At 45.9% G+C, this 13,832-nt stretch overlaps 1 long non-coding RNA gene across 1 annotated transcript; it reads right to left on the reverse strand.

The window, feature by feature from the left end:
- Positions 1-11,904: 11,904 nt before the first annotated feature.
- Gm35130 lies at positions 11,905-13,606 on the reverse strand. The gene is made up of 3 exons (XR_380879.3): positions 13,340-13,606; positions 12,559-12,649; positions 11,905-12,213 (listed from the first exon to the last, which is right to left on the reverse strand). It is a non-coding gene; the product is annotated as a predicted gene, 35130 (long non-coding RNA).
- Positions 13,607-13,832: the final 226 nt, after the last annotated feature.

Here is a 13,832-nt window from a genome sequence, read left to right on the forward strand (position 1 = left end):
TGGTGGCTCACGACATCCTTCAATCCAGTCCCACCAGAGGATCCTCTCACCTCCACTGACCCAGGCAGGCAAAGCAGTCACACACATAAAATAAAGATGTATTTTTTAAAGAGAGAGAGAGAAGAAAACCACAAAGTAAAATGTATAGCTCCCAGGCCAACATCAGATGAGCAAAAATGTTGTGTTTGAGTAAATTACTTGTCCTAAACAAAACTTACGGATAGTTTTCCCTGTTGTTTTCATTCCTCCACTTTCCACCATGAATATGTAATATGTGTTTACTCAGCTACAAACCAGTAAATCTCAATGCCATGGCTTGGGTATAAAACGTCCCACCATAGGCTCATGAGTTGGCACACTTGGTCCCCAAGTGGGCTGCTGTTTGGGGAGCTCGTGGATCTTCGGAGCAGGTGGCAGAGCTAGCAGAGGTGGGCTGGCTGAGGGTCTTTGGGGAGTATAGCTTAGTATTCAGCCCATGCCTTGAGCCAGCTTAAATCCTTCTCTCTAAGGTACTGTCTGGGTACTTTCGTCTCAGCAACATGCAAGACAACGAACTCAGTCATCTTTAAAAGATTCGCTCTAGTAGACAAGCCCACCATGGGTAAACGTTAACCAGATGAAATTCTGATATATATATATATATATATATATATATATATATATATACACATGTTAAATATATAAATATATAAAATATAAATATTAAATATATAAATATATATCAGAAATATATATTTAAAGGTAGGAAACCTGTTATCCAGTGTCTAAGCCTTTTTTTTTGTACTAATTGCCTTACATGTATTTCACGACAATTGTGTTTGATTGTTAAGCACTGTGCCTACAGTCGCTCCGATGAGGGGCAGAATGACCAATGGCAGCATCCTGACATCTCAGCACCCCTGCACAGACATTCTTCCACACAAAGTTCTCAAAGCGTCTCAGCTGTGACTCTTTCTGAGCATAAATGTTTCACATTGTTCCAAGCCATACAAAAAGGTTTCAATTTCTCTTCCAAGTAGACAAAGAGAACCAGTACTGGCCAGAGCAGTAAGATGCTTGCCCTTGCCTGGGAGACAGGAAAGGCACTGAAGAGCAACCGGAACCTACTTGCTTCACAGTCAGCCAAGGGCGGCCTGCACTATAATATTTAGGTTTCCCTGTTTATATCCTGTCAGGGGAGAGCAGACTATCACATTCTATCAAGTCACTTGAAAAGAACCACTGATTTACAACTCCAAGGCACTAACAGGGTGTTTGATTTAAGAGTGTATCTATGTAGTTGGAATAAACATACCACACTCCAGAAAGTCTGAAGATAGCTTCCCCCACCCCTACCCCCCAGTAAATGGCAAACAGTTAAGACTTCGTTTATACCCCTCCCCCTCTCCAAGGGTTATCACGGCCTTTTTCCTCACATTGACAGGAAAACAAATGATCAAAAGATGAATGACCTCTGACCCTTCCCTATCTCATTCTCCGTCTGTCAAAAGGTTGCTCGGCAAGGCAGGACAAGCTAATTATTTTTTTTTCCTAATCAATCAGCTATTTTAATGACGTGTGACATGCCTGATCTATCAGTACCATTAAGATAATGTCCACTCTGTTTGGAGGCTGCTACGTTTATGGATAAGCCACTAGCCAGCCTGGCCCCTCAAAGAACCCAGATCCACTCATCTGAGTGCAAGCAAGCCCCAGGATCTGGGAGCACATGGGAAAGAACTCAGCTGGTGGCTGGGTGGCAGTGGCTTAGGCAGCTGACATGCATGGCTGCCCCTGATGCTTCCCCCCCCCCCTCCCGGGGGGGGGGGATTTGAAATTACCATTCATTGGATCTTCTAAATTTTCATTTTGTCTTCTAAAGAAGTTGAGGGGAAAATGAAACAAAACCAAAACAACACTAATAAAAACAAACTACCAAAGCCCACCATCTCAGCCCTGCAGTCAGATAGGTATTAAAAACAATTTCCATAATAGCTCAGAAATCTTTTGTTAGGGATGACCTGAAATGTCACCAGTCTGCAGCCCTGTTTGAGGAGGGGAGGGGTGAAGCAGTTGGGAGAACATGGAGGCCATTGCTAAAGAGATCAGGGCAGAGTGTTAAAAGAAGTCAGGAGATGTGGCAGAAGCGTGGACCCAGGTGAGCGAGCGAACACGGTTTGGTTTTGCCTTTGTGCCATCTCGAGCCTCCTGCTTTGCCCCTTGGGTACCAGCAGCAACTTTGTTGCTAAGGACTGGAATTCCCAGGCACCGGCCTGGCCAACCCAGAGCCCTGGAGAAAGTAGGCCTTAAGGTCTACCCTGGAGGCCTGCTTGCTTCTCCTGTCACACTTTCTCTTCTGCGTGGGCAGCTCAGAGGTCCCATACAATCAGACGGGGGACCGCTCGCTCTCCCTCTCCCCAGATGACAGTGGCCCTGACCAGATGTTTCACACCCCTCTCCCATTGGGCAGCCACAGGACCAGGCCTGTGGGGGAGGGGCACGGGGCTGCTCGGCCACAGCTGGCAAGCAGCTTTCTGCTCTGGATGAATTCAACTTGAATATCAGCCTGAAGAATGTCTCCTCAAAGGAAGGGGAAAGGCCTATCTCCGCAAGGACACCGTCTGAGTGGGTGGGAGGAGGGGAGAGGGGGTTGAGAGCATCCGCTCTCCTCATTCATAGACAGCAGGAAGCACCCAGGACAGACATCCCTCCCGATCACCACCGCCACCCTGTCTCTGGGCAGAATCTTAGGGAGTGCCAGCTCTCCCTGGGGCCTGTCTCTTTTTGTAGCCTGCATACCAATTCCTAGGGGTTAGGCAGATGTAATGCAGACAGGATTCTGATGCTTCCGCATCGTGCTTCCTGTTCCTAGAGAGCGTATAAACAGAAAGGGGAGGGGCCAGAAGTAGAAACATGTCGTTAGAGTACGGTATCATGTTAACAGAGGTCTATGAGACAGTGCGGAGACACCAGGAAGACAGAAGACTGCAAGAGACAACTCTGGGAAGGGCAGCGTGATTTTTTAAGTACAACTAGTGAGACAAGCAGCCCAGGCAAGCAATGGCATACCGAGAGGCAGAGAGGCCTAGTGACCCCTGAACAACCGCTTCTGTTTCTGTAAGAATGATTAAGGAGGAGATGCTAGGTCATATGTGCTCCTTGGATAAATACTTACTGGATACCATCTTGAGTATACGCTTAGGGAGTAAACCTAAAGGAATCTGACCTCCCTAGAACTTTGAGTTTAGCCAAGGAGGCAGAGGGCAAGTCCCTGCAGAAATGACAAGCCAGAGAAGGTCCTCTGAGAGAGGTAAGGAGGTTTTTGTGTTGAGGAAGAGAAAGGAGAGAAGGCTGTGCCTTAAGTCAGGGTGTAGCAGAGGCCTCTTGGAGCCGAGAGGAGGATTAGCCGGGCAGAAAGCAGCTTGGGAAGTTTACAAGCAAACCCAACACAAACAAGGTAAAAAACAAAAGCCCTGTGGAGGAGGAGGACCTTTGACCAGGCCCTAAGGGTCAGATTACAGTTTGACCACACTCCGTGGCTTTAGGATGAGCAAAAGCAAAAACAGAAAAGCCAAGCGAGTTTGTATGAAGGATGCATTAAGGAAAGTTGATGGTAAACACTCAGCAAGGGGGCTTTGCAGAACCCACAGTCAGAAAGAGTAAGAAAGAGCTGGTGACAGCCCTGTCCTGGCAGCCTACAGGATATGGAAATAAATGGACCATACTAGACTCTCTCTTTCCCTCTCTTTGTCTCTCTGTCTCTGTATGTCTTTGTCTCTGTCTCTAACTCTGTCTTTCTCTTTGTCTCTCTGTTGCTGTATCTGTCTGTCTCTGTCTCTGTGTGTGTCTCTGTCTCCATGTCTCTCTGTCTCCCTGTGTGTCTCTGTTGCAGTGTGTGTCTTTTTGTCTCTGTGTGTCTCTCTGTCTCTTTGTGTCTGTCTCTGTCTCTGTTGCTGTGTATCTTCTTGTTTCTGTGTGTCTCTTTGTCTCTGTATGTATCTCTCAGTGTATGTGTGCCTGTCTGTCTCTGTGTGCCTCTCTCTGTATCTCTGTCTCTCTGCATCTCTCTTGTGTGTCTGTGTGTCTGTGTATCTGTGGGTATCTGTGTCCACTGTAGCAAGCTCTCCATGCACCCCCTTGGTTCGGAAAAGCAGGAACCACTGACAACCGATGGGAGACATTGTCTCAATGGTCTCTCCTGGCGAGAGACTCCTGAAGATCTTTCTGCTCTTCTTTATCTGCCCCACTCTGTTTGCCCTGTCTACAGTGTCCATTTGAGAATGATTCTAGAAACCTGGCCCTGGGGCAGACCTCCTTCTGCTTGCTTCTGAGAGCAAGTTCTTGTTTCTGCAGAGGATGCCGGTGGGACCAGCCTGCTCTGGGTGTGACAGCAGCTGGGTCCTTCCCATCATCCCCTCTACCTTCAAGTCCCACAGGTCACCCTTGATGTGCTTTCCCAGAACATTCACACTGGGAGCAAGGGTGGGCGCTACAAAGTTCACATCAGCTTTTCATTGATAATCTGCCTCCCCTCCAGAAAGCCAGAGCAAAGCCTCAGTTATTTCCAGGGTCCCAGTGTATCCTGGGAAAGTCTCCACTCTGCCTCTCCTCTTGAGTCATAAATGAAAATTTATGACCTACTCTTTTATTAAATTTCAGTGACCTCCACTGTGCTTTGAAAAGACTAGAAGATAATTGTACCTGTGTATGAGCACGCACACGTGTGCAAGTGTGTGATCTCCAACACACCCAAAGCACTTCGCCACATACTTTCTCATTTAGTTCAATATAACTTTTCCATTTTATTAAGTGGGGGGAAAAATGAATCACAGAGTGACGAGGTTATTTGGTTGTAGGCACACAATTTATGAAGTCTAGATTGGTCTTCATTGTTCTCTGGAGCCTACCACAGTGCCTGACACATAGTAGGTAATTGATGGATATTTGGTGGAGTGGATTAATACTATGTATAATGAAGAGCTGGGGTTAAAATGTTAACCTTGCTACCCATCACATCTGGATTCCTCCCAGCAAAATTGTGTGTTTAGCTATAGAAGTCAGAACAAATATAGCACCCACTCAAGCCCTATAGATTTAAAACATTTTCTCATAATATATCCAGGCCATGGTCTGTGTTAGTGACTGCTCAATTAGCATTGAGCAGTTCATGAGGTAAGGGGATTCCCTTACCTCTGCTGCCCCATACTCTATCCCATAGCCCAACCCCCAAAGCGTGTGTGTGTGTGTGTGTGTGTGTGTGTGTGCACGCGCGCTCATACACAGTTCTGCATATAACTTCATAGACATTCAGTCAAACTCAGTATGCGTTCAGGATTAGGTTGGGTTGTGGGTTGCCCTGGTGCTGTTTGTATTTTGATGGTAATTTCGCTTTTCTCAGGAAGGGCTGCCTAGGACTAGGAGTGGATCGAAGACTCAGGTGACTTCATGTGAACCTTCTCCCCCATTTTAACTTGTAAAAGCAAGCCTAGAGCTGGTGATTGGGCAGTGGAAGGAAAGGTGGAGCTGAAAAGTTTTAGGGAGAGAAGGAGAGAGGGGGAGAACAAGAAGAGGAAAGAGAGAGACTGGAGGAGGAGGAGGAGGTGGAAGGAAAATGGAGCAGAAGCACATGGCCTGGAGAAGGCTCTAAGGCATCTCATAGCTGGGGAATAGAGTAGTGTAGTGGTAGATCTGCCCAATCTAGGGGCACAGCTTGTATTCATATCAACTGAGTTGTGTTTTCATTGTACTGGCTTATTTGGGTTGGAGATTTACCACAACAATGTTGGGGCAGCTTTTCTTTCAAATGAGATAATTTAGTGCCTAGTAAAGGCCCCCGATAAACTGTGTACCGCACTGTGCAAAGCTATTGGGCTGCAAGGGGGAAAGGAAGGAAGCCAAGACCCAGGTACACAAACATGCACTTCTTACATCTCGAGGGGGACAGGCAGGTCAGCTCCCTAGGACTTCCCAGTGGAGTAGGAACCTGAAGGGTAGTAGGTGACATCACTATTTCAGACATGCCATCTAAGAATCCAGGGAGCAGTGTGCTGATGAGCAGACAAGCTTCTCATTTCCTTCTGAGGAATGGGAGGAGGTCGGTTGTGCATTTAAATCCCTGCTGGCCTGTGGCTGGCAGCCGGACAGGCTGGCACACTGCACCAGGTCTCAGTTATTCATACAAATACGATCCACTTAATGATTGATTTATCCTTCGAGAATATTGAGGCCCAGACCATTTTTTCACCCCTTCCTCCCACTAGTATTCTTGGTAAATACAAATAGCATGGTTTTATAAACACTCCTTTAATAAACCCCAGAAACGGAGCCAAGACTAGCATCCACAATCCCGCTTTCGGGAACAAGTCCCCTTCCCTCAGACCGTTCTTCCTTGTAAAAATACCACATCCAGTTAAACAGACGAGCCGGTGTGGTCAAATAAAATGGTAAAACTCAAAATGAAAAACCTTTTGTAAGGAGGAATGAATGAAGGAAAATAATCCTCCTGCCAGCTAAAATACATCTAAACATCTCAGGAGTTCCGAGACCTTCAGAATGAAGATAAATTTGTGAAGATTAGCGGTGACAGCCATGTAAAGTACAGAAGGAGAGCAGAGACCAGTCCCGCTTTTAATGAGGAAGAAAGATCTCGGTCATCAGGAAGCCAGGGGCCCCATAGCTGTGTCCAGTGACTGAGTATGATGTCAGCTTCCCATATCCTGCTCACCGCTGCCATGACTCCATCTTAGAGAGGCCAAACTCTTCCAAGTAGTGAAGACCTATGCAATCCTTATTTATATACTTAATCATAGAAGCAAACATAAAACAAAAATGAGCATAAGGAATAATATTTAACAAAATTGCTGTATTAAACTATGTATCAACTATGTATATGTAACAACTATGTAACTAAATGTAATAAACGGAAATAGTTACACAAACTCAAAAGCAAGTAAATACATTGGCTGCTTGCTACCATGTCCCATTCTAGGGACTTGGTATGCATTAACTTGTATAACCTTCAGAACTCCTGGAAGAAACAATGGTTATCCCTGTTTTGTGTTTAAGGAAACCAAGGAAAAAACAAAGAAACTTCCCCTCAAAGTTACACACGCACCAAATAGTGGAGATGGTACTCCCAGAATCTCAACTCTGTGTTTTTATTTACTCTAAGAGAGAGCTCACCGTAGCTGTGGAAAATGAAAATCCTTATGGATGTTAAAAGGATGCCTGGGAGTGGGTGGGGCAGCTGTGCAAGTCAGGTGTTGCAATCTCCCACCCTATGCATAAAAAAACCAGATCTGAGATCCTGCCTAAGCTAGATTCTGACAAGTCCTGTCTTAAATGAAGCCCCAAGGAAACTGTCCACCAATTCAGAAACGTGGTGCTCAAAAAGGAGGGAAGGAATAATATACAAAAACGAGAAACGCCGCCAGGTTGCAGTGATGCACGCCTTTAGTCCTGCCACTCGGGAGGTAGGGAGGCAGGCAGATCTCTGAGTTTGAGACCAGTCTGGTCTATGGAATGAATTCCAGGAGAGCCAGGGCTACACAGAGGAAATCTCTCAAAAAAAAAAAAAAAAAAAAAAAAAAAAAACCAACAACAACAAAAACCCTAGAAACCCCAAGATCACTCTGTTCAGGAGTGGATTCCAAATTCACACTACCTACATGATAATGGAATGAGAAATGAACAAGAAAAAAAATGGTCCAGAAGCAGCAGATTCTGAACTTCTAAATAGAGATGCTTCTATGAAAAAAGAGGGAGGGGGGGGAGGGAGGGGGGAGGGAAGGAGGGAGGAGGGAAGGAGGGAGGAGGGAGGGAAGGAGGGAGAGAGAGAGAGAGGAAGGAAGGAAGGAAGGGAGGGAGGAAGGAAGGAAGGAAGGAAGGAAGGAAGGAAGGAAGGGAGAGAAAGGAAGGAAGGAAAAAAGAAAGAAAGAAAGAAAGAAAGAAAGAAAGAAAGAAAGAAAGAAAAAGAGAGAGAGAAGGAAAGAAAGAAAGAAAGAGAGAGAGAGAGAGAGAAAGAGGGGGAATCCCAGAAGTAACGGGGAAAAAAAAAAAGCAAAACCAAAAACTGTCCATGAAAGGTAGATACCAAATGCATTATAGAGACCACAAAGCAATCTAAAAGAGGCTCGTTGGGAGCTTTTAAAATATTATTTAAGAATAAGAGAGAGAAAAAAAGAAAAGAATGACCAAAACAGCTGAACTAAAAGGGCAAGTTTTGTTTTAAAGAGTCAGTATATGTTCTAGTGTGAGGAAGATGGCCATTACACCTGACAAGCTTTAATGCATAGATCACACTGCAAAGAAGACCTAAAGAGAAAGCTAGAAAGAAGATCAGAGATGGATGTGAGGAAACACAGCTCTGAGAGACAGAGAGAAGGTCAAGCGAAACAGCAGAGAAATGGATAGTGGAGATTATTTGGAGAATGTGGTAGAAATGTTTTCACGCTCTAAAAAAAAAAAACATGATAAATTGTCTTTAAGATTGATTTATTTAAACTCTATGTGTTTGGGGTGTTGCCTGCACGTAGGTAAGTGCACAAATGCATGCATGCCTGTTGCCCCACAGAGATCAGAAGAGGGTAACAGATCCCTGGATACCAGAGTGATGGACAGTTGCGAGCTGTCACGTGGGGGTGCTGGTAATCTAACCTTAGTCCTCTGCAAGAGCTGCAGCTCTCAACCACTGAGTCACCTCTCCAGCCCCCAAATCTTGAATATTTAGATTGAAAAAAAAAATGTTGGCTCCAAGTATGTTTCTGAACCTAATGCAATCACCATGACCAGGTGATGTAAGAACAAAGACACAAGTCAGCAGGGGGAAGACCAGCTGCCATGGCAACACCATAGCGCTGACCAGTCAAGGCCAACTTCGCAGAAATAATGGATTGCAGAAAACGATGGAAGAAAATCTTTTTTGCACTGATGAGATACAGCTGATCCGAGCTTCCTATAACTTGCTAAGATTCCACTTTTAAATGAGATTAAAGTAAAAATCCTCCCAGGCATTGAACAACTAAAACTGCTTGCTACCAAGACCTTCAGAGAAATGCCAACGAACACACCAAATGCAGAAGGGAAGAGTGAGGTACAGAAACACACTGGCAAGTACAAATAAGCAAAGCATGCTGGGAAGTCTCCATCAGCGTTGATTGGAGATGTTAACAATAACAGCAGAAGAGGGTTGCTTTGAAATTAATGAGTCTGGAGAGACTTATCTGTCTTAGGAGAGGTGGGCACATGGATAAACTTCAGACTTTGAAAATAGTCTCTTAAGTTTAACGGCATAAACTACGTTAATTGAGGAAGAATATTTCTCGGCCATAAACTTATTTCTAGACCTTCTTGGAAGTTCTTGTTCAGAGTGTCCGGAAAGGTCTCTATTTCCGTGTGATTTAACACATCTTCCATGCAGGCTAATTTTGCAGAGCAGTCTTAGTTGCGACTATACTCAGTGGGACTTGATTTCTGAGTTCTTCCTCTTGAGTCTCCAGGATGGAGAAACAAGCTGTGAGCCAGGACACATAGGCAAACCAGTGTGCCAAAAGGAGATGGTTCCTAGGCAGGTATCCTGGGATTCAAATGAGAAAAGCCTCCCTATTCTTCCCGGCATGTAATGTTTTTGCAAGTGATTAGTGTGAGGAAGGAATTTAGTAGATCCTGATCATCGGAAACGAATTATTTTGAAGTGACGATTTAAATTGGGTATTGGCAGGAATTGGATATTTAGGCTAATGAGTTTAATTGAGTATCAGGAAGTGTTGTTCTTTTTAATTTTTTTTCTTTTTCTTTTGTGACGGTGATGTAATAACCATTGGCATTCTCTGTGTAATAGCAGGAGGGCTTGTGTGCTAAAGTGTTTGAGCAGCAACCCTCAAACACTTTAGTGTTGGAGAGAAAAGTGTTCCATAACATGTAAAAGCTATTAGCTCCCTCCTTAGCCTGGGTGAGAAGCAGAAGTCACTGAAAGTACAACTTGGCTTAACTGAAATCCAGAGCCACTTACCGGATCCTTGAATAGAAGTCTGCTGATTGATACAAGAAGAATACAACCAGTGTTACCTCCCTTCTGCGAACCCAAGGATGGATGCTCGTGGTGAGAACCAGAGTCTTTGGCAATACTGATACAATGACCTTGGGGGACTTTTGCTCCAATGTGTAGCCTGTTATGTTACAGCTCTGTCCCTTTAAAGACCTAAGATATGGATCAGTTGAAAGAAACCATATACACAGGGTAAGCCAGAGAAGGATGGCCAAGTTCTTGGCCCAAACTGTCCTTAATCCGTAAGACCTTGTCAGCGCCATCATATCAAATTGTTGCCACGCTGAGCTTCGGGTACCTCAAGAGGAAGATTCTATTCCTTTTAACCAGGGCATCTCCAGGTTCAGCCTGGTGCCTGGCACATAGTGGTTTCCCAATCAACTTTTGTTTTTGAGTAAAAGTTAGTTGGTGAGCTCTTGGAGGTCACTGTGCCTCTTACCATCTAAGGAAAAAAAAAAAAGTCTCCCCTACTTCCTGCTAGTCCATCATCCCACGTAACCTAGACATCATTCGGATGTGCCTCATAGAGACCAGTGCTTTCTAATATACAGTTAAATTTGGCTATGCATATTTACATTGATGGGGTTACGTTTCAGTCCCTCATACTAGCAACACTTCAAGAGTTCAATCTCCACACATGACTAAAAGCTACTACCTTCAAAATAGCACAGCTTTAGAACATTCTCATCATTCTAGAAAGTTCTGTCATAAGGCTACTATAGAACCCCAGCTGGGATCTGGAGGCCCAGGTCTGAGCTGGCTACTTTCTGAGAAAGGATTAGTATTCACGTGACAAGCACATGCACTTCTTCCGGCCCAAAGTACTCCCCTCGCCCACAGGAAGTAACAGGTTCCTTCTCTTCTTTCAGGTATTGGCCGAGTCACACACTATTCCAGCTAGATCAACCTGAGTGAATCTTGCCAAAATTGTTATTTTAGGTACTTTTATGTAGTCACTTGGCCAATATCTGTCTCTGGCCAAAATAAGCACCAGGAGGCTAGAAGTGGCCACATTTTGTTCACAATGTATCCCCACTGAACAGAAAACTGAGCGGTTCTACATTGTTGCAATCCTCGCTGGACAAGCTATAAAGGAAGCATCAACTCCAGGGTTCTAGCCTCAGCCTCTCAGTGGTTGGTGCGCTGCAGGACCCGCCCTCTGCTGGCACACACAGGGAACGCTGGATGCATAGCTCACAACCATCATTCCTTCATTGTCATTTCTGTTCATCGACCTTCCTTGACTATGCTAAATATTTTCCACCTTGTCCTGTCACCTGTGAGGGTCTGTGAGAATATTCCAGACTCTCAGAGATGAGGAGACTGGCCATGCCAAATGAGCAGCCACAATGTAAGAGAACACAGCCTTTCCTGTAGGTGTTGAAACAGGTTCTAGTATTCTCCCTGCGTAGGTGACACTCCTTTCCATGTAGTCGGACGCTTGATACCCAGCCCTCGTATCTTCTCTGGAGAGTAACTTCCCCTAGGAACCATTTCAGCTCCAGGGTTTACTGTCGCAGGCCCCCGCTCTGGGAACACACATACATCACTGTTCCAATAGTGTGACCACAGTTCTCCCAAGAGCCCCCCAGAATTTTGCTATTGTCTGGGTACATTTCGGCAGCACCCCTGGCCTATTGCTGCCTGGAGACTGGGGAAAGCAGAGCCAGTTGCAGTTGAGTGTCTCCTGAAGTGTTCGGGTCTGCACAGTTCACAAGTCTACAGCCTAGGCAGGCAGACACAGCCGCAGAAAGGACAGCCCACTCAGGCTCCTGGGAGACTCCCTGTCTGAGTTCACGCCGCTCTCGCTCCCAAACGGAAGTGGAAAACCAAATAAAGTCAACTCCACGGAGGTCCCGGGGCCTAACACTGAGCAGCCTCACGAATACCAGAGTGAAGCCTCATGACTCATGTTATTACAATAAATGCCTAAGTAAGGAATAAGGATTTGGCTCTTAGTATAAAGCACTGGCAGGACAGCTTGAACGCTTTCTGCTTGTCGTAAAGTGTAGCCTGGGACATTTTCTCTCGCTGAGCAACAGGCATTAGCAATGTTATCTATGGTAGTAGAGGAGTTACTCACAGGGCTTTATTAAGTGATGTCAAGCTCCCCCCTTCCGGGTGTTCTTCTCTTTCCTGGGAGGGGCTTCAGGACACTAAGATGCCTTTTCCAGGGTGTCTCCAGCAGTCTACCATTAGGAGATGAAACGCATACCTAGAGGATTAGCAATCCAGACACCACCTTCCCCAAAATGACTTGCTTGGAAGACAGACTGCTGCAAAGGTAAACAAGTGTGCTCCCGATATAATATAACATGTAACACCATTCATGTTTCTGGAGTAGGCTCTGCACGGGACAAGGACAAGTTCAGACAACAAACAAACAAAAACAAAAAAATTGCTCCAGAGCCAGAGGAAGAGAAGTAGCTCAGCTAATTCCCTAGACTCCAGAGCGCATAGCAAGAGTAAGCAGGGTAAGCACCCCCCCCCCCCCACAAGGGAAAGAGGGTCTCACAGAGAACAAACAAAGTTACCTTGGGTCTCTGCAGGCAGCTGCAAACAATCCCATGCAGGCGGGTACTGAGAGGGCTCCATTGCTCCAGGCAAGTCCATCCGTGTGATGATCTGAACACAGATGCAGAGTGTAAAGAAGGGGTGGCCCTTCTTCTTGTACCTAAAACAAGGTCCTCCTGGTAGGAGGAGGGATAGTATGGAATCTTGCTTGAGGAGAGAAGAGTTGGAAGGGATCGTGGAAAGCATTGGCTTTTTCTGATTGCCTGCTTAATATGGGATGTCTGGACAGTATCTGGCAAGGCTTACCAGATCTGTACCCTCTGGCAATGTGAGTCAAGAGAGAGAGAGAGAGGCCGGGCATGGTGGCGCACACCTTTAATCCCAGCACTTGGGAGGCAGAGGCGGGCAGATTTCTGAGTTTGGGGCCAGCCTGGTCTACAGAGTGAGTTCCAGGACAGCCAGGGCTATACAGAGAAACCCTGTCTCGAAAAACAAAACAAAGAGAGAGATGAAAGAGGTGGGGGGGGCTGGGGATAGGGGGTGCACTTCTACCAGGCAGCAGCACTACTCCCTGTGATGAAAAGCCCAGTCATGACCTGGCCACAGTTCCCCTGCTCCCTGCAATAGAAGGCCTTTCCCAGTTTGGCAAAGGAAAGAAACGCTGCCTGGTTTGGCATGATAGGGTTAATTGCTGCTTCCCTAGTTCACCCTATTACCATGATGGATCCTGAGGTTTGCCTAGGAAGCAATGGCTTCCTGACATGTGGGGTTTTCACACTGAAATGAGGACAGTCCCCCTACCTGCCACACCTATTGTGTGACCTTCCCCTGTCTTGTCTTCTGCCATCACAGTTGGCGTAGAGTCCCATGGACTGTCAGCTTGTTGCGGATGGACTTTGGAGTCATTCACCTCTATAACCCCTGGCTGTGGGCAGAAAAAAAAAATAACCCAAAGCTATTACTATTGTGCTAGATTTGAGGCTCACATCCTGGTAGACCACACCAGGCCAATACAGTTCCATGTGGGGTTTACTGTGGGGGAAGGGGGCAAAGGGGGCAACAAAGACGAAAAGAGAAACAGAGAGACAGAGAGAGAGAGAGAGAGAGAGAGAGAGAGAGAGAGAGAGAGAGTGAGAGTTAGTTGTGACATAACCCCACACAGGTAAAGGTGGGAGGTGAGCCAAATGGATTCTGGGAATGTATGGTGGTTGCCATGGCAACGGGATGTGGGGTCCCTGTCATCTAGCTTTGAATCTACACATCCAAGATGGTCCCTCCATGTCCTGCACCCAGG

This window comes from Mus musculus, chromosome 10, assembly GCF_000001635.26.
Source record: "Mus musculus strain C57BL/6J chromosome 10, GRCm38.p6 C57BL/6J".
Classification (NCBI taxonomy): Eukaryota; Metazoa; Chordata; class Mammalia; order Rodentia; family Muridae; genus Mus; species Mus musculus.